General features: G+C 43.4%; 1 pseudogene across 1 annotated transcript in view; it reads left to right on the plus strand.

Annotated features, from left to right (window-relative positions):
• LOC308354997 (stress-induced-phosphoprotein 1-like) overlaps window positions 1–9,472 on the plus strand; it is a 44,007-nt pseudogene extending 34,535 nt beyond the window's left edge. The window contains exons 2-5 of the transcript in view: window positions 5,913–5,952; window positions 7,405–8,333; window positions 8,614–8,691; window positions 8,898–9,472. The product of the transcript in view is annotated as a stress-induced-phosphoprotein 1-like (transcript). The remainder of the gene's footprint in view (window positions 1–5,912; window positions 5,953–7,404; window positions 8,334–8,613; window positions 8,692–8,897) is intronic.
• Window positions 9,473–19,902: the final 10,430 nt, after the last annotated feature.

Raw genomic sequence — 19,902 nt, forward strand, 5'->3', positions numbered from 1 at the left:
TCCTGACTTTGATCAATCTGTCTATCTATCTATCATCTATCACTTTGTCCATTTCTGTTCTTGGATTCTGAATTTCTGATTTAAGGTAATTTTTCATATTTTCAGGTGTTTATTTAAGAGTATTAATTCCATTTGGAATTTTGTGTTTTGTGGTTACTCTGTGGTTGATTTTTGGTAAAAATTTTCTTCAGCTGAGCTCTTTTTATCCTAACTGTTTTCTTCACCCTGGAGTAGCTTTGTGTGGATTTATGGGGCTTAATTTCTTGTCGTGGGATATAAAGTAATTTGCCATTGCTTGTTCAAGATCACCCTCTTCTGTCAATGTAGTGAAGTACAGTTCCTTTAAGGACTGGTATGATTTTTAAGCGTGGGGGTGGATGAGGTTTTTTTTTTTTTTTTTTTTTTTAATTCTTTTCATTATTTACCTATTCCAGTTTTAGAATATCCTATTGATTTTATTAATGTTACCTTATTTTTTCCTCTGAAGGTTTCAGACAGCTTCATTTCAAACTTCTTTTCAGATTCTTGTATCTCTGTCACCTCAGGATATAAATCTCTCTTTTGTGACTGCTTTTCATTGTGCTAAACGTGTTTTTAAACTTTTCCTGGAAATCTCATATTGTGTGGGAATTTTCTTCTATACCTGCCTTGTCTGTGAGGTAATTTCTTAGCTGCCTTAGCCTTGGTCTTATAGGTTGACCAGACTCAACCAATGTCATATATTTGTAGTTCAGCTCAGCACTCCCCATTTCTGGAGAGACAATTCTCTACAATTCACATGGTATAGACCAGAAGGGGACTCTGCTATGGACACTGGCCCTGGGCAAGTAGTGTGTTTCTGCAACAATTCTAGATGCATGGATGGAGCAATATCACCCACCATTCTTGGGTGGGAAGCCCAGCTCAGGTTCTTGTTACAGAAGGTGTATTCTGGCTTTTCCTAGGAGGTATTTAACCCCACTTCTGCCTGCCTGGCTCCAGTCCCATCTTCAGTTCCTGTGACTTAACACTTTCCTCATTGTTTATGTTTTACTCTCTGTTTTGAGCCACTGAGATTTTTCTCTTGTGTTTTGAGAGTAGTGTATAAATATATATCTTAATATATTATCTCATTCTTATGGATTTGGGGTACAGGAAAGAAGATTATGAGTATATTTACTTTGAGAACTTTATCCAGAGATTTTTATGCCTTTTAAAAAGTGATGATGACAATACGTATCAAAACAAACAAACAAACAAACAAAATCCTTTGATCCAGTAATTCTGCTTCTGGATATCTGACTTGAGGAGGTAATCCAAAAGGTAGGGGAAAGAAAGCAACATGGATAAAGATGTTCATAATTTTGGGGGGGTTATAAAAGTCTGGATATATTAAAAATATTTTTTGATGGGGCGCCTGGATGGCTCAGTGGGTTAAAGCCTCTGCCTTCAGCTCAGGTCATGATCTCAGGGTCCTGGGATTGAGCCTTGCATAGGGCTCTCTGCTCGGTGGGGAGCCTGCTTCCCCCTCTCTCTCTGCCTGCCTCTCTGCCTCCTTGTGATCTCTCTCTCTCTGTCAAATGAATAAATAAAATCTTTTAAAAATATATTTTTTGACAATAGGGAAATATTTTATAAATATACTCATTCAATGTAATATTGTTCAGGTACTAAAAATAATAATTTACAAAGAATGTGCATATAAAAATGCTTTTATAATGCACGAGAAAAAAATTGCCTTCAGACATTTTTCGCTGTTTTAAACAAGTGTGCTTTAAAAAAAAAGAAATCCCCCAAAAAAGCCCAAAAGACCAAAAAACAACAACAAAAAAAAAAAAAAGAAAGAAAAAAGAAAAGAAAGAAACCCAGGAAGATAGAAGAATGGAAAGAAACTACATCAAAATGATGAAAGTGGTTGTCTTTTGGTGATTTTTCCTTTTATTTTCTGTATTTCCAAAATTTTATGTTATACTTGTATATCATTTTTATAATAGAAAAAGACCTAAATAAGTATGTTGTCAAGAAGCTGAATCATAAAAGAATGAAATTTTAAATAGGAATGCTTTTGTGATTATAAAGAATGGATTGGCCACCTAACTGTTGATTACAAAACATGGTTCTGATGGCCACAAACAAGAGGAAGCTTTGTGGTGTGGGATTGTGGGTTGTGATCAGATCACTTTTCAGGAGCACCAGTTGGAGGTACAGAGTAAGAAGGCAGGGCTAGGAAGGGATGGCAGATGGCAAGAAGCTCTAGTTTGTAGGCAACTGGCCAGGATCCAGGATGAGCAACTAGGAGACTGCAGTAGGGGCAAGTTGGCAGAAGGCATAATGGGGAGCCAACATTTATTGAAGGGTTGCTGAGTTTGGGCCAGGTACTGTTTGGACCCTGAAGATAGAGACGAGCAAGACCAACACAATTCTTACCTTCATGAAACTTACAGTCTAGGGCAGGGATTGTCAAATTTTGCTTGTATAGTAAGCATTTTAGGTTTTATGGGGCCACGAAATCTCTGTCACAACTACTCAGCTCTGCTGCTGTAGCCCAAAAGCAACCACAGACAATAGTCAATGAACAGAGATGGCTGAGTTCCAATAAAACTTAATTTACAAAAACAGATGGTGGCTGAATTTGGACAATGGGTCATCATTTTGCCAACTCCGATCGAGGGGGAAGACAGGCAGTAAATGAATCAACATAAACACTAGATTGTGATCATTGTTAGGAAGGAATAAAAAGGGATGATGTGGTTATGAATTACTGTGGGCGGCCCACTTAATATTTTATCTTTCACTGAGTTGTGACATCCATACAGTAAAACACACAAATCCCCAAATAATACAGGATGCTTTTAGCACCTTAACCCAAATGATGTGTGAACCCATTTCTTTTCTTGTGTTTGGTTTTTTTCTGTAGTGGTGCTTGGTTAGGGCCAGAGCTAAGGAGGCATGAGTGAGAAAAATCCATCAGAGAACATCAGTACCACTGCTGAACCGTAGACATCGATCTGTTTTTATAAAACACTTCTTTGAAGTATTGCTGTTATGGAATTTATTGATATCTGCCACTTAATTGGTGGGCGCTTTAAGAGTTGTGCATTAATCATGGACAAAGACCTGAGAAAAGTTGGGGTGCCTGGGTGGCTCAGTGGGTTTAAGCCTCTGCCTTGGGTCATGATCCCAGGCCTGCATCAGGCTCTCTTCTCAGCAGGGAGCCTTCTTCCCCCTCTCTCTCTGCCTGCCTCTCTGCCTACTTCTGATGTCTGTCTGTCAAATAAATAAATAAAATCTTTAAAAAAAAAAAAAAAAGACCTGAGAAAAGTACCCGCAGGAAGCTCAGAGGTGGGGTCAACTGGTACAGGTATGGATCCCGCAGGAGCAACTGGCAGCTGCAAGAAAGCTTAGTGAGGTCAGTGTGAAGGCTCCAGGTGAGGCAGGAGGAGAGGTCGTCACACAGGTAGTCGCCAGGAAAAGACAGCCTGAGCTTGTAGGAATCAGAGAGGTTTGGTTTGATTGTGTGTGGCTTTGTTCTGATGGGATTGTTTGAAGACACTGAGTAGGGAATAGTTAGGGAAAGTTCTGTGATGGTGAGAGAGAGAGGAGCGAGCAGGAATGGAGTGTGTGTCAGGAATTAGAAAGGAATCATTCCGTGTTCAGATCCTCTCTCCTTCCCTCCCTTCCTTCTTTTTAGCCTTCCTTGCCTCTCTACTTTCTTTTTTAAACATACAGGGGATGAGAGAACAAGAAGACATTTAATTAGTGGGTTGCTACGGAACATAAACCTACTAAGACACTATTTGCTGCGTGCAAAATTAACGGGCATCCTGTATTTACATTTGGTGCTCGTGGGCATCCTGTACTTCCGGTGTTGGCTTTTCCACTTCAGCCTCGGGAAGGGAATCTCTGGGAAGACAGCTGCCACCAGGAGGCAGCCGGGTGCTGTGTGGACTCTAGATGCCCGCAGTCTCTGGGCTTCTGGGTAGCTCTGAGTGTGCACTCCTTTCTCCTCCAACCCTCCCCGTCCCCACCCCAACCCAACCACAACTTTCCACTGCTCACTCCTAATCTCGCTTTGTTAAAATAGCTAAACTCTAGAAACATTTAAAGCACTTTCTAAATGTAAAAGGAATCCATAATGTAACATGCATCCTGACTTCCTAGTTAATTGCAGTCACAAATTCTTTCTTCTTTTAAAAACCTGAATTTAGCTTAAAAGCTCCTGTCACTCACCATGTTGACCTGGGTGTCCCCTCCCCTCCCAGCCTTCCCTCATGCCCTCTAACTGCACTGGCTCTTTGCTCCCTCCTCTCCCCACCACTTCCTTCCTCGGCTTGTCACCATGGTTACATGGGGACCTGTTTCTGTGGTGCCCTCATCCATAGCTGGTTTCCGAGATAATTTCCCCAGTGAATTCCAGCTCCTCTCAGTTATCTCTGCCCTCATCTTCCTCCAATGAAGAAAAAAGTCTGGGAGAGAGAGAGGAAATCCCAGCTGCTCAGATATAAAAATTCTATCTGTAACCAGGAGATTTTCTTCTGTTTGTTTTCCTTTTTTAAGAAGGAAAAGCCACTCTTGTCCCCAGGCCTGTTACTCTGGTGTCACCCTAAATCCACATATAACATTTAATTAATTAAGTGCATTTGGACCTTGGGTCTGTAATAACACCCAGCAACTGCATTCTTCTTTAAATGCCTTCAATTATGGAAGTGGAAAGGTCCCTCCAGGACAGAAAAAGGCACTGAACCAAGATCACTGGCTGTCATGTGGGGGAGGCATCAATATAAGAAGGCATCAGCCTGGTCAGTCTGGGTCATAGCGAGAGCTTTTGGAGGACAGCCTCAAGCTGTGTAAAGAGATGGTAAAGCTAACGGTCCCTAGAAAAAGAAACTTTCCAAGAGCGATGGAGTGGAAATATCTCCAACAGTTTTCAAGCAGCAAAGATGATTCTAAAAAGCTTTAGGTGCAACAACATGGAAATGAAGATCAGAAATGAGAGAATTTTGATAAGTATTTTTGGCTTTTGATTTGCTTGGTTTTTGGTATGCTGAGATTCTGTGAGTTAGGTAATTTTCCACACTCCTTATGAGCTACAGGATAACCTACTCAAATTATGCAAATCATTGTTCAAAGGAAGAGGCAGAATTATGTTAGTGTCTTCCATAATTCTATTGGAACTATGATTCATAGGGTCTTCATTCTCAAAGAGGACTTGCACCAAATGAACACAGTCGAGCAACATTCCTTTTTTTCATGTCAGGAAAGGCTGTAACTCACAGAAACACTTCTTAGAATCCCCATGTCCTCGCCCACCCACTCCCCTTCCACAGCTGCTTCTGGGCCTCTCTCTTCTAAAACACATATTTGGACATCCTCCTTCAGTCTGATCTGTGAGTTTCTCTGTGTTATTCTCCTCCCAATTCTGCCTCACGAGAGACCCTAAAACAGGAGCCTGCTGGGAGGACCGTGAGAAAGGAAGAAACGGAAAAGAAAAAGGCAGAACCTTCTTTAGTTTCCAGGGCCAGGGGAAGGACTGGAAATACATTGACATCAACGTTTTTGCCTGGTTAGACTTACATTTTTTGATAACAAACCTAGCCACAATTTCCTTTAAGCATCTGAGCATCTGCCCCCACCCTCTGGGACAGTCATCTTATTAGCAGTAATTTTTAGTGGTATGCTGTCCTTGACCCTATCTCTGCATGTGGGTGTAAGGAGTCTTGCTAATTTTCAAGGGCAGTAAAATTGAGCTATACTCAGTCATCTCTGGCTTAACCGAAGAAAAACGGGGGAGGCAATGAAGCAGACCCTTTCTGAGCATATTGCCCATACCCACCACCCTCTGAGTGAGAACACTGACCTTCTGGAAAAGAAGATGGAAGGCAGGACATCTGTTGGGAAGATGAGAGCAAGGTGTTTATATTATCCCTCTTTAGAGTGGAGGCGGTGGACATTGGCGGCACAGACAATGTGATGGTAAATCTGTTGGGGCATATAGGGAAGCATGAGTGACTGTTTCAGGCTGAATTTAATGAATTGTTTCTATCTTGATGAAGACATTAGGAGTTTATGTTCTAGTCTTCAGCTTTGTGTGATCAAAATCGCTATTCTGACTGTCCCCTTGGGATGGCCAGGCTTTGGAAGATTAATCTTCCAGGAGGCTGGACTGTGGATTGATTTCAGGGAAGAATATCATCACTGGGAAGGAAATCTCTTTCCCCAAACTTCCGTTCCCACCTTAGCTGTACCCTTTTTAGGGACTACCCTTTGTGGTCCTGGTCTCCATAGGGTCACAGGGGCAACCTGCCTGAGTAGTCTGGTTCTGCTGCCCTCTGCTGGCCACAGTGGGCATATTCCTCTTGTTAACCACTGGGTCGTGTCCCTCTCCCCCAAGAGGCTGCAATTCTTATCCTCTAACACTTCTTCGGTGGCAATCCCTCTTATTATTAAGGAGATTCCAAACCCTCTCATAAAGGAGGCTGGCATGGAGCCAGCAGCTTCCACGTAGAGTTTATCTAACGTGCTGGGAGAATGATTCTGGCACCCATCTCAATGGATAATGGGTTATTTCTGGGAAGGGCCCTGAAATATGTCCAGGAAATGTCTGAGCTCATCAACTCCGCCCTGACTCATTCAGTCTGTTATCAGACGGTGATATCTCTTGACCTCATCCCTACATATTATGATAGTTTCTACTTGGGAGCCTCTAAAGAGGAAACACATAATAATAATTGTTATTGTTATGATTCATCCACTATAGCATCCTTGAAGCAGTAGCTGAGCATTGCAGAAATCTCAAATGTCAGCATCAAGTTGACCCTTTCAACTGAAATGTGAAGGGGAGAAGGTTGGAAAGATGCTGATAAAGGTGAAATTAAGTATCCTGAAGATAAGGGAGACTAGGTTGAGATAGCCCACTGTGCTGGGTCATCAGGGACCAGTAATACCTACCAAATTTTATTGTACATTGTAGACCTCCTCAGAGTCTTGCACTGGCCCCTCTGGGCCTTCCTAGCACACCAATGTAGGTTGGTAGTGCCGTGCTTGGGCTGTACTTCTAGGAGAATCCACCTACCATGTAACCTTTTTTCTTTGTCATGGAGGAGACTTTTAGCAGATGTGTGTATATATAAGTGGTCTGCACTTTGCCTCTATACCAGTGTAAATATTACAAATGTGGCCATCTGGCTCGGGTCATTGACAACGACACAGCATATTGGCCTCAGATTAGGAGGACAAGACAGTAAAATCTTCATCGAACTAACAGTGACATCTCCAAGGGCTTAGGCCCTTTTAATCTCTCTATTTTGGGGGAAACTTCCCTTGAAAGAAGTTATCAAAGTATGAAATTAAAATAATTTTTAAGGGTTGAGAACGTGGAGTGGATGGAATTGATTCAACTGGGTTCTGGGCCAGGCTATGGAGTAGGTCAATGAGCTAAAAGAGAAGGGTCATAGGCCCTGAGTGCCGGCAACATCGATGACGTGCTACAGTGCTCCTCTGAGGCAAGTTAGATCCCCAGAACCACATGCTCTACAGCAATTGCTGGGCAGCCTACACCAAGAAAGTTGACTACTAGAAGGCTTATGAGGATGGTTGCAAAGCGATTGACTTAAAGCCTGACTGGGGCAAGGGCTACTCACGAAAAGCAGCAACTTTTGAATTCTTACACTGATCTGAAGAAGCCAAGGGAACCTACAAAGAAGGTTTAAAACATGAAGCAAATAATGCTCAGTTCAAAGAGGGCTTACAGAATATGGAGGCCCAGTTGTGCAGAGAGGAATTTCATGAATCCTTTCAACATGTCCAGTCTGTACCAGAAGTCAGGGTGATCCCAGGACAAGGACGCTGCTCACTGATCCTACCTACCAGCAACTGATAGAGCAACTATGAAACAAGCCATCTGACCTGGGTGCCAATCTGTAAGATCCCGGATCATGACTACTCTCAGTGTCCTCCTGGGAGTCGATCTGGGCAGCACGGATGAGGAGGAAGGAGTTGCAACAGCCCCATCACCATCTCCTCCCAAAAAGGATACCCAGCCCGAGCCAGTGGAAGAAGATCCTGCACTGAAGAAGAAGCAGGCACTGAAAGAAAAAGAGTTGGGGAGTGAGGCCTACAAGACAGGACTTTGACACAGACTTGAAGCGCTGTGACAGAGCCAAGGACCTGGATCCCACCAGTATGACCCACACATGACCAGTCAAGCAACTGTGTACTTCGAGAAGGGTGACTACAGTAAATGCCAGGAGCTTTTTGAGAAAGCCATCAAGGTGGGGCGCGGAAACTGAGAAAACTGTCGACAGACTGCCAAAGCCTATGCTCAAATAGACAACTCCTACTTTAGACGAGAATGGGCAAGTTCAGGGTGGTATGGCCAGAGATGGCAACGCCTACTTCAAAGAAGAAAAGTGTGAAGATGCCATCTATTTCTTTTTTTTTTTTTTTTTTTTTTTTAAAGATTTTATTTATTTATTTGACAGACAGAGATCACAAGTAGGCAGAGAGGCAGGCAGAGAGAGAGAGGAGGGAGCAGGCTCCCTGCGGAGCAGAGAGCCCGATGTGGGGCTCGATCCCAGGACCTTGGGATCATGACCTGAGCCGAAGGCAGAGGCTTTAACCCACTGAGCCACCCAGGTGCCCCATGCCATCTATTTCTATAACAAATCTTTGGCAGAGCCCTGAACCCCGGATGTGCTGAAGAAATGCCAAAAGGGGGGCACCTGGGTGGCTCAGTGGGTTAAGCCTCTCTGCCTTTGGCCCAGGTCATGGTCTCAGGGTCCTGGGATTGAGTCCCGAATTGGGCTCTCTGCTCAACAGGGAACCAGCTTCCCCCTCTCTCTCTGCCTGCCTTTCTGCCTACTTGTGATGTCTCTCTCTCTGTCAAATAAATAAAATCTTTTAAAAAAAAAGTGCCAAAGGTGGAGAAAATTCTCAAGGACCAAGAGTGGCTGGCTCATGGAAACCCTGACCTGGCCTTGGAGGAGAAGAACAAAGGGAATAAATGTTTTCAGAAAGGTGACTCTCCCCAGGCCATGAAGTATTACACAGAAGCCATCAAACAGAACCCAAGAGATGCCAAATTGTACAGAAATCAAGCTGCCTGATACACCAAACTCCTGGAGTTTCGGCTGGTGCTCAAGGACTGTGAGGAATGCATCCATCTGGAACCAAACCTCTTCTGCTGCTTACACTCGGCAAACAGCTGCACTAGAGGACACGAAAGACTATACGAATGCCAGGGATATCGTTAAGTTAGAAAAACTTAAGGCCTTAGATCTGTACTCCAACAGTTAAGGAGGCAGACAGTTACCAACGCTCTATGATGGCCTAGCACAACCCACACGACCGCCTGCAGGTGCAGCAGATAATGAGTGACCCGGTCACGCGGCTTATCCTGGAACAGATGCAGAAGAACCCCTAGGCACTCAGTGAAAACCTCAACAATCCTGGAACAGCACTGAATATCCAGAAGCTGATGGAAGCCTGGGTCTGATCACATTGGGTCATGACTTGCTCATCATGTTCTTCCCTTTGCCCTCATGTGGAAAGAGGAGCTGGAGCTGTAGCAAGGAGCTCAGGGCAGAGGGGAGAGCAAGGTAAAGCGAACAACTTCTCTTTCTAGATTTACATAGATCTATGTGGAAGAGTCCCACTCACGTTACTCGTACTGCCCCTGCCTCGAGACCTCCCAGCACATGCATGTTCTCTTCTGCTGCCCTGGGGTTCCATGTTCCCCATCCTCAGCTGCTGTCTCCTCTGCTCTCCCATAGTTGGTTATTTTTTTATTTGAGGCAGTGGGCATGTATCGAGAGGGAAGGGTGTTCTCCCCGACCTCAGGTCCCAGCTGTCTTCACCTTAACTCCACGTACCCTTCTCCAATAAAATAAGCCAGTTGGGCGTGGTTATGAAAAGAGAAGAAAAGAAGGCAGTTTTTAAAGAATCAGAGAAAGAATTCCAATCAAAGCAGGAGTAGCAGTCATGCATACTTTGCCCTGGCTCTTTTTCCCTCTGATATTGTTACTTAGTAACGTCCCAGATAGTGGCTATTCCATCAATGAGTGTATCAATGCATGCACATTATGATGACTTGAAACAGTGCTCTTAGTAACATACATAAGAAATGTCTTTATTATTTTAAGCCAGTAAGATTTCAGTATTACCAAACTATTACCAAATAACCCAGTTTATCCAGACAGATAACAATCAGAGTTAAGTATATGAGTGTAAGTGAATCACTAGGGCTCTAGTTGCAGAGAGACTTGGTTTGAATCCTGGTTCTGCTGTGTGTTAGCGGCATGCCTTAGGTAGACGTCTCCACCTCTCTGAACTTCCATTTTTTCTTTAGAAAAAAATGATAATAATAGCATTGTTGCAGGGGTTGAATGACTAAGTACATATAAAATATTCAGTACATGTTCAGCACATGGTAAGTGCTCAATAAATGGTAGATATGATTATTTTTTTAAAAGATTTTACTCATTTATTTGTCAGAGATAGAGAGAGAGAGCCTGTGCATGCACAAGCAGGGGGAGCGGCAGGCAGAGGGAGAAGCAGGTTCCCTGCTGAGCAAGGAGCCCGATGCGGGACTGGATCCCAGGACTCCGAAATCATGGTTGGAGCCGAAGGTAGACGCTTAACTGACTGAGCCATCCAGGCGTCTCAATGGTAGCTATTATTATTGCTTTCAATCATTAGCAATATTTTAGCCTATTGATCATAAATAGGCCATGCAAAGGCAAGAGGAATGTGTGTGAGCCCATAGAGTTATTAAAGTAGATGGAATACTGCCTTTTCAGAGATATAAAAAGGGATAAGCTCTTCAAGCTTTGTGGTGAAAATATGTACACATATGACTATTTTGTGATGGGGAGGGGGTTATATTTGGTCTTTTAAAATAGTATCTCTGCTTGTTCACACTCCATTCACAGAACAAGCCCTCTTTACTAAAACTTAGAGAATTCTGTGCTAAAAATATTCCATTCCCATTTGGTGTAGTGAAATGTCATATCCATTAAACACCAACATACCAAATGCTGCTTGCAGAATATCAACCCAGCAAACCCAAGTCAACAGGAATTCATGATCAACAGCTTGTTCATACTGTACATCTTGACAGATTAGTTTGGAGAATTATCGAAGGCTTAATTGTTATCTTACAGCTATCTTAGAATTATAACTCATGTACTCCAATTAACTAATTTTTAAAGAGAAGAATTTGTGAGCCAGGGAGTGAAAGTGACTTCTCAAGGTCACAAAACTATAAAGGTGGTTGAATTGGGCCAAAAGCTCCAAATTTCCAAGCCATGTTTTCCTCCATTGTAACAGTTACAGATTTTTGACCTGATCTAGTTCTAATATAGAAAAAACTAAGACCAAGCGAAACTCAATGTCTTGTTTTAGGTGATCCTTAAAGCTAACATGTCTCAAAATTTGGCCAACTTTTGTAACCACAGGCTTGGTGCTCCTGACATGCCCCTGCTTGGTTCAACATGGTTATTCATTTATGTATATATGTATGTGTGTATGTATGTATGTGTGTATTTAAAGATTTTTATTTATTTATTTGAGAGAGAGAGAGTGAGACAGAGAATGAGAGGGGAGGTCAGAGTAGAAGCAGACTCCCCACTGAGCAGGGAGCCCGATGTGGGACTTGACTCTGGGACTCCAGGATCATGACCTGAGCCAAAGGCAGTCACTCAACCTACTGAGCCACCGGGTGCCCACAATGTGGTTATTTAGAGTAGAGGCCCAGCAAGTGGACTGGTGATGGGCTAGCAACATCACAATCACTTAAAGAATGTTTAAAAATAAAAACTCCTAGGTCCTGTTCTTTGAGGATTCAATTTCAGTGGCCCTGAGGTGGGGTCCCAGGAACCTGTGTAGACAGTTTGCTTTCTAGGGGTTTCTTGGGGGTGGGGGCTGCAAAACCTGTTCCAGGAACCATTATTAACAGAAGTCAGTGTTTTATGTTCTTCTCTTCTCTGCCAAGATTGATCTATGATAATTTCCAGCTAATGACTAGACACCTGTGGGAAAGCTAAGTCAGGAAAAGTCCTGGGCCAGGAAAGAGCCTCTAAGATTTTAATCTTCAAGCCAAGCTCAAGGTGATTAGAGCAAGGAGAAAGCTGTCCTTGCCAGATAAAGATTGATCTGAAGCCGAAACACATTCAGGAGAACAAAATGTGATCTAGGAATGCTTGCTCTTATTTCCCAGGGATGGGAGGCCACGGAATCAGAATTGGCAGTTTGACTTCACTTGGGAAAACATCATTTTGTAACAGAGGATATCAATTTAAATATTTTAAAACAGAATGTTTGAGAGAACACCATTTAAAGATGTATATAGAAATTGTAACAGTGAATCATCATGAATAATAGACAAAGATGGGAGATTGTATTTTGTCAAGTTTTGCAAAATAAGAGCTGGAGGGACTCTTTGAAACCTTTTAGTGAAGGGATTCTAGACACATCTAAGGGTGTGGCCTCTTCCCTAGTAGCTCCAGCTCTCTAAATGGAGATTCTCCACAGAGACCACACCTCCAGCTGACGACTTTTGTTGTTTTGCCTGTTCAGCATCCTTTCTTTCTTTTTAATAGCACTACAATTTCACTTTAGGGAAATACTCTTACCTCACTCTCATTGCACGTGGTTATCGCCCATGGGCTCCAGGGGTGGGCATATGACCCACGCTTGGCCAGTCAGACCCTTCTGTCCTTAGCCAGAACAATTGCTTTGGGGATGGGCACTGGGCCAGTGAGCATCAGCCCCCAACTTTTGCTAGAACTACTAGAAAAGGAGTACCGTCTTTCTGTTAGGCACAGCTGAACTGACAGGATGTCCTGCTGGAGCTGCTGATGGATATCTCTCCACCATGAAAGGAGAGACTGACTTAGTAGTCAATAATCGAGTCAGAGAAAAACAGATTGATGAAAATATCATCTGAGCATCTGGTCCAGGTATTTCTGAAGCTATGTATTTTTATATTTAAACTAGTTTAGTTGGGATTTCAGCAACTTACAACCAAAAGAATCCTAACCACCATGTTCCCTCAGGGATCAGAGCCTGGGTGGAGAAATGATTAATGATTAACTTGCTAAAGTCTCTAGCGTTAGTGAGTAGCCACAGTAAAATGCAAACCCGGGTCCACCTGAGTCAAAAACGTGTTGTTACTCATTATGTCCACTGCTCTAAAGAGAGAAATATTGTGGCCACCAACAGGATAGATCTACAGGCAAAAGGCAAGAAAACACTGGTCATGTTTCACTTCTCCTTTAGATCCCTATAGAACTTACCTTTCCCCCTTTGTTGTTTGTGCATGCTGCCTTTTAGAAATAAACCCCAGAGGTATGTAAATCCTTTAAGAGTAGGGACAACTTCTTGCTCATTTTGTTTTCTTCATACCATCTTCCAAGCACTTTAGCTATAGAAGATGTTCAAGAAAAGTTTTTGATACAATTGAGCTTGCTGTGTCCATTGGTGTAAAAACCAGTCAGCAGTCCTAGGATACTTAGAATACTCCAGGTTCTTGATTAGGGTGTCTATCCAGCAGTTTACAAAAGTACTAAATTTTTCTTTCTTAAGATTTATTTATTTATTTGAGAGAACGAGAGGGCTTGAGGGGCAGAGGGAGAGGAAGGGAAAATCTCAAGCAGACTTTGTGCTGAGCGCAGAGCCCAATGCTGGGCCCTATCTCACAACCCTGAGACCCTGACCTGAGCTGAAACCGAGGGTTGGACACTCAGTCGACTGTGCCACCCAGCTGCAGAAGAATTCAGAGTCCTGAATTTTTAGTATTTATTTTGTTTTTAAGCACTTCATAGCATGGCACCACTGATGGATACTATCCCAAATGAATCTTGACTTTGCTTCTTAACTGGCTATATATGACTGGGCAAATTACTTAGCTTTCTAAGCCTAAGCTTTCTCATTTGTAAAACAATGCTCTTATTACAGAATCATAGAGGATGGAATGATAATACAGTTAAAGCACTTAGTATAGTGCCTAACTCATAGTAAGTGCTTAAGAAGAGCCACTATTATTATAATGAAATTAAAATGTTAAAATATAAATTATAATATTAAATTAAAATATTAAAATTCCTAAAGTGTTTTTTTTAATTATTAAATATGTGTGGGTAGACAGGGTTAAGGGAATGAAGGACAAAAAACAGTTGTCCTGGGATCTGGCCCTGTTGGGAGGACTGGTTTCTGGGACACAGTTTTGCTGAGAATTATTGTTAAAAGCTTCAGCTAGGGAAGATGCTCCCTTTGGGGTATCTCTGAGTAGTGTTGACCATGGATGATGATCCCTCTTGGGAATAGAAATTTCAAAGGTTATAGACTTTCTGGAAGTGTTAGTATCCCACTTCCTGTTCTTTGGGTCTCCATGGATTAATTAAATTAGTTCTCACCCTTCATTTTTGTCGATCAAGTTTTAGGTATATTTGCCACATGTGTTTGAATAAGGATTTACTCAGGAAATAAATTGTGTCTCTTTTATTTCCAGACCACCCAGTTATACCTGGGAAGCAGGAGGGCTTGGTAAGTCTATTCTTTTGGGGTAACCCATGGCCAGGATTCTTTATGGGCTGGACATTGGCTATAGGGGAGGAGGCTGCTTCTCAGATACGTGAACAAGATGGGTGAAGCTGGTGAGCTTAAAGCTATTTCATTTCCACCAGCTTTATGGATTTTCTATAAAGTAGGACTATTCCAAGGGATAGATGGTGGGGCAGGATAAAAGAATTACAGACCCCTAAGGCAAAGTCCTGACCAGCAGGGATAGGTAGGCTGGTAGAAGAGATGAATAGGTCAACAACCAACCATAATACAAGGCTGAATAAATTATGAGCCTTCTTTATGGTAAAAGCCATGGGCTGAGAAAGCTGGAGAAAGGGGAAAGCTCATCTAGCTGGTTGGATGGGGACTAAGATGTCCAAAGGTAGAAGAGTAGGGAAAGGGAATTGTTGATGGTTGGGGTAGCCTGGGCACAGAAGCAAGCACATGCTCAGATGAACAATTTGGCAAATTGTGAGCATGAGGGGAGCGTGGGTGAAATGGATGATGGTGGAGTGGAAGGAGAAGTTGGCCAGATTTTGAGTTCCACTTTCAGGACTTTATAGGGCCACTTGAAGGTCTTCCTAGGCCTGGGTGGTCCTGGATGCCCCGTGCCCTTGATAGCAATCATGTTAAAATGCATCTACATCCCACATGAAGATCAACATGTAAGAACTGTGTTGAGTGGGTTGAGCCCTTACCGACTAGCAGTATACCTACAGATGTGGTCCTAGGACCAGTGCCAGGCCAGGAGGAGTTTGGAATCAGCTTGGCATAGAATGACTACAGGACTTGAGAGGAAACATTGAGAAACCTGCACAGTAATTTGGCATTGCCACGATAATGAAGCATATGGACATTTTTCTGGTAATTCATTTTTATTCTAATTTCAAAAAATATTGGTCCACAACACAATGGAAAGACATTGGCCAAAAATACATTGGAGATTTTTTTAAAAATTTCCATAGTTGAAGCTTTTTTTTAAACATTAGAAAACTTTTTAGAAGTAGAGCAGCTCTGATCTAGTTGAAGTAATGTAATATTACTTTTTTTTTTTTTTTAAAGATTTTATTTATTTATTTATTTGACAGACAGAGGTTACAAGTAGGCAGAGAGGCAGGCAGAGAGAGATGGAGAAGCAGGCTCCCCGCTGAGCAGAAAGCCCAATGTGGGGCTCGATCCCAGGACCCTGGGATCATGACCCGAGCCAAAAGCAGAGGCTTTAACCCACTGAGCCACCCAGGCGCCCCTGTAATATTACTTTTTAAAGAAATTTGAAGTGAGAGATGAGAGAGAAAAGGGAAGAGAAGAGAGTCCATGAACTTGAAGATAGATCAATAGAAATCACACAGTTTGACTAGCAGAGGAAAAGGAGATGGAAATATCTAGTACTCAGCATCATACCCACATTGAGGTAACTATGCCTAAACATTCTTAGGTGAAGATAATTGTGTGGCAAGTACAGAAATCCACTCAAACTAACGCAGAACAAAGCCAGACGTGTATGTGTGGTCATGGTGGGTCAGGGTTGTTTTAGAAGGCTCCAGAAGTACATCAAGGAACTCAGGGACAGGGAGTGCCATTGGATATAATGAGGGTTGAGCGGGAAATGGATAGCCCCTAGGGATCTCCCCCTCTCTTCTCTCTCTTTCCCTCTGTGGCAGATGCTGTGTTACACTGCCCAGATCCTCCTTCGGGAATAAAAAACTTACTTTCCCAGCTTCTGGGAGGACTCCCAGAAACAGCCTTTGCTGCCCTTGCTAGCCTGTGGGGATTGCTATGGCTAACACACAGCCTCACCTTGGGCCATACTTTCTTCCAGCCCACATCCAGTGACTAATCCCCATGAAGCTGGAAAGTTCTCGTGGGTCCCCTCGCTCCAACTTGGGATGCCTGAGGAGCATCTCAGCTCCCTACAGGGATGCTTTTATTGGAACTGCATCATAGCTCAGCTGCTCTCTGCCAAATTCTCCTTTCTTCTCCTCCCTTCCAGGTGGCATTTCAAGGGTACTACCTAATAAATGCGTGTACGTTAGCCTCACAGAATCTGGTTCTCAGGCAACCTTACTGGGGCCACCAGACCTCCCTCCTCCTTCCTTTTCTTCCCTTTTCTCTCTCTCCTTCCCTCTTTCTCTTTGCTCTTCCTCCCCTTCCCTCTCAGACTATGTAGTTTCTTACTTCCCCTTCTCTCTGACCTTCTACCTCATTCTCTTCTCACCTTTCAGACCAGCTTCCTCTGCTCTTACAGCTGCTCAGTCACTGTCCCTGTAGCATATGCCATTGGTTCCCACCCAGAGGCTCCTTACTGGGTTGAAGTACCCATCCTGCAGCTGCCATGGGTGTTGGTTTATAACAGCCTACATTTGCATACCTCTCTAGAGGATTGTCCTTAGCCAACGGGAGCCTTCATCACTGGAGATGTCTGAGAGGTTATGCCCCATATTCTTGGGTTGATTATTATCAGATGGGGGGGCGGGTATAAACATCTACCTCCTTGCCTTGAGGCAGGACACACTGTGTGGTACAATTCACACTCTGGAGTTCCCCGTGGAGTCAGTCTGAAGCTAATTTCTCCTGAAAGGACATCTCTGTGTAGCACCTTCCCCTGTCCTGGTCGCAGTCCCTTACAGGGGTACCAGGAGAGCACTCCCTCAATAAATCCCACCGCTTTGAGGGAACCTGATTTAAGGTAGTCACTTTACAAATCTGGTGCCTGTGGCTAAGTGACCCAGACTCTGCTGTCCTAACTAGAAATACCCAGGAGAAAGAACTGGATCAGTTCAGGCAGAGCCTAGCCCACTGGTCACTCCAGATCCAATCATCTGCGACTAGAGAGGAGGCAGAGTTTTACAGGGCAGAAGAAGGGTACAGGGAGAAAGGAGGGCAAGTGTCAGGGAGGACTGGCCAGTTCCTAAGAAAGTAGACCCACCACATGTCCTCCTCCTCAGGTTTTCTTGAATTTCTGTCAGTCTTCTCACTCCTCACCTCTTCCCCATCTACAGTCCCAGGTTCGGATTGGAGGCTGAGGTGTGGAAGGGTAGCACCATGTGATGAACATGGGTCTGGATTGAGTGTCCAGAGGCCTGGATTGTAGCCGCCTCCCTCTGCTCGCTTCACATCTCTGGCTCTCAGATTTCAGGTGAATTAGAGAGTTGGTTTGCTCATTTAAATAGTCAATGTTTCTGTGAAAACAAACAGAGAAGAATCTAAGCCTTTCATCTCTGCATCCCTGAATTCAGCAGAGGGCCTGGCACAGAGATAGAACACCGGCAGCATATTAACAGGAGAGATCCTTTACAAATGAAAGGGCCGTGAATTGCATTAAGGTAATAAATGTAGAACATGACCCTGAAGCGTGCAATATTCTGGGTGTGGAGCCGGCACACTCCATGAGTGCTGATTTGTGTCAGGTAGGTGTTAAGTACCTTGTGTGCATTTCCAATTACTGCTGCGGTGTAACAAATCACCCCAAAACTTAGATGCTTGAATTGACCGTTTTATGATGCTCATAGATTCTGTGGGTCGGGAATTTGGATCAGGCACCGTGGGGATGTCTTGTCATCCAGAGCCTCAGTGGGGGTAGATCCGACAGCTCAGGGCTGGAATTACCCGAGGCATCTTCACTCACAGGGCTGGTGCTTGATGTGGCTGTTAGATGGGACTTCAGCTGGGTGGGCTTCCCCACGATGGTGGCCTCAGCCTCGTGGGACTTTGTGGGTGGCCATTCAGGGTTCCAAAAGCAATTGTCCCAGTTCACAAGGTAGAAGCTTCATTGTTTTTATGATCTAGGCTCAATGTCAAACTGCATCATTCCCACCACATTCTATTGATTATAAGCCTGCCCACACTTAAAGACGACAGAATTGGGCACCACCTGTTGATGGGGTGGAAGCAAGGTTCTCATAGAACACATGGGATGGGAAATATTGTGGCCATATTTAGAAAATTCAATCCACCGAGTGCATATTATCTCATTTAATCCTTCCACTGTCCTTGGAGTAGGCATTAGTTTCCCTTTGCAGATAAAGAAACTGAGACTCAGATACAGCTTAAGTAACTTGCCTGTGGACAAAGTCAGTACATGGCAAGGCTGGATTTAAACCCAGTCTGTACAAAGCAGGTGTTCTTCAACAGCATATATGCTGCTTATAGAAAAAGGGGACTGAAAAAATAAGAAATTCAAAGGCCAGTTCTTCCTGTGTGCAAGATCAGCAGTGGGTAAGACTTCTTGTCCCCCATAACTTTATTGTCAGTTCACATCTTCCCATGTGGTAAAGAAATCTGGCTCCTGTGTATAACTTCCCAAGGCATTTCTTCTTGGAGACAGTGTAACTACTCTGTGTACCTTTGATGCCTCAGGTTTGCCAGATATGTGCTGGCAGAGGGGTTGATGTCTGCCCTCCTCCCCCTACCCATTCATTTGGCAAAGGAATGCAGGGAGCAATAAGCTGTAGGAAGCTCTGATTCACACAGAACCAATTCATGCCAGGCATATCTTCTCTGCCACGATCCCCTTTTGAAACCATATCTCCCCTTTAAGTTCAAACAAGGACCACTTCCTCCAGGAACTCAACTTTGATACTCCTGGGATCTTTATAATCAGAACGTTAAGATGATGACTGGCGCTTACAACTTACTCTGCAGGTTTCTCTGTCCTAACCCTCCAATTAGTCTAAGGCCCCAGAGGACAAGGGGCAATGCCCTGGGGCCATGCCCTATTTCTCCTGAATTCTGCTGCCCAACACCACAGGAACAATACCCCATTCTTAATAGGTACTCAATAAATAGGACTGACTAGAACAAAGGGACTTGTGAAGTTTATTATTACATTATAACAGGAGGACACACATGCGTCTTCGAATGCAATTTTTGAGAGCCTACCCTATAGGCACTGTGCTAGGTGCTAACAAACCATGTGACCCGGGAGTAGGAATTTGGAAAATCAAACATGAGCCTCCTGCACACTCTGCAGCATGTCAGTAACATCCAAACTGATGTCTAGAAGTGAAGTGTCCTTGATAAGATTAAGAGGCCTACATATGGGGTGAATTTGAGGCACGTACTCTAAGGTTACCTCAATCATCTCTCAGATGATTCTAGGGTCACACACTTAGAAAATCCTCAAATAGCATTTTTAAAATTTAAAGTCTTGACTTTCTCTTCGTCTCCAAGTTTTTTGAAGAATTTTTTTAGCCAGAGCTATCAGATAGGAGAAGGATGGGTCTCACAATTCTTTATTTCAAACCAGGCTACTTGTAATAAGCAAATTTCTCTACCTCGCTTTAAATTTGTCACCCTTTCACCACAAAATGTTCTTAAAAGCCGTGACCTTTGGAAACACCCTTGAATGTTCCCAATCCAAACAGC

The sequence above is a fragment of the Martes martes genome (assembly GCF_963455335.1).
Source record: "Martes martes genome assembly, chromosome: 14".
Classification (NCBI taxonomy): Eukaryota; Metazoa; Chordata; class Mammalia; order Carnivora; family Mustelidae; genus Martes; species Martes martes.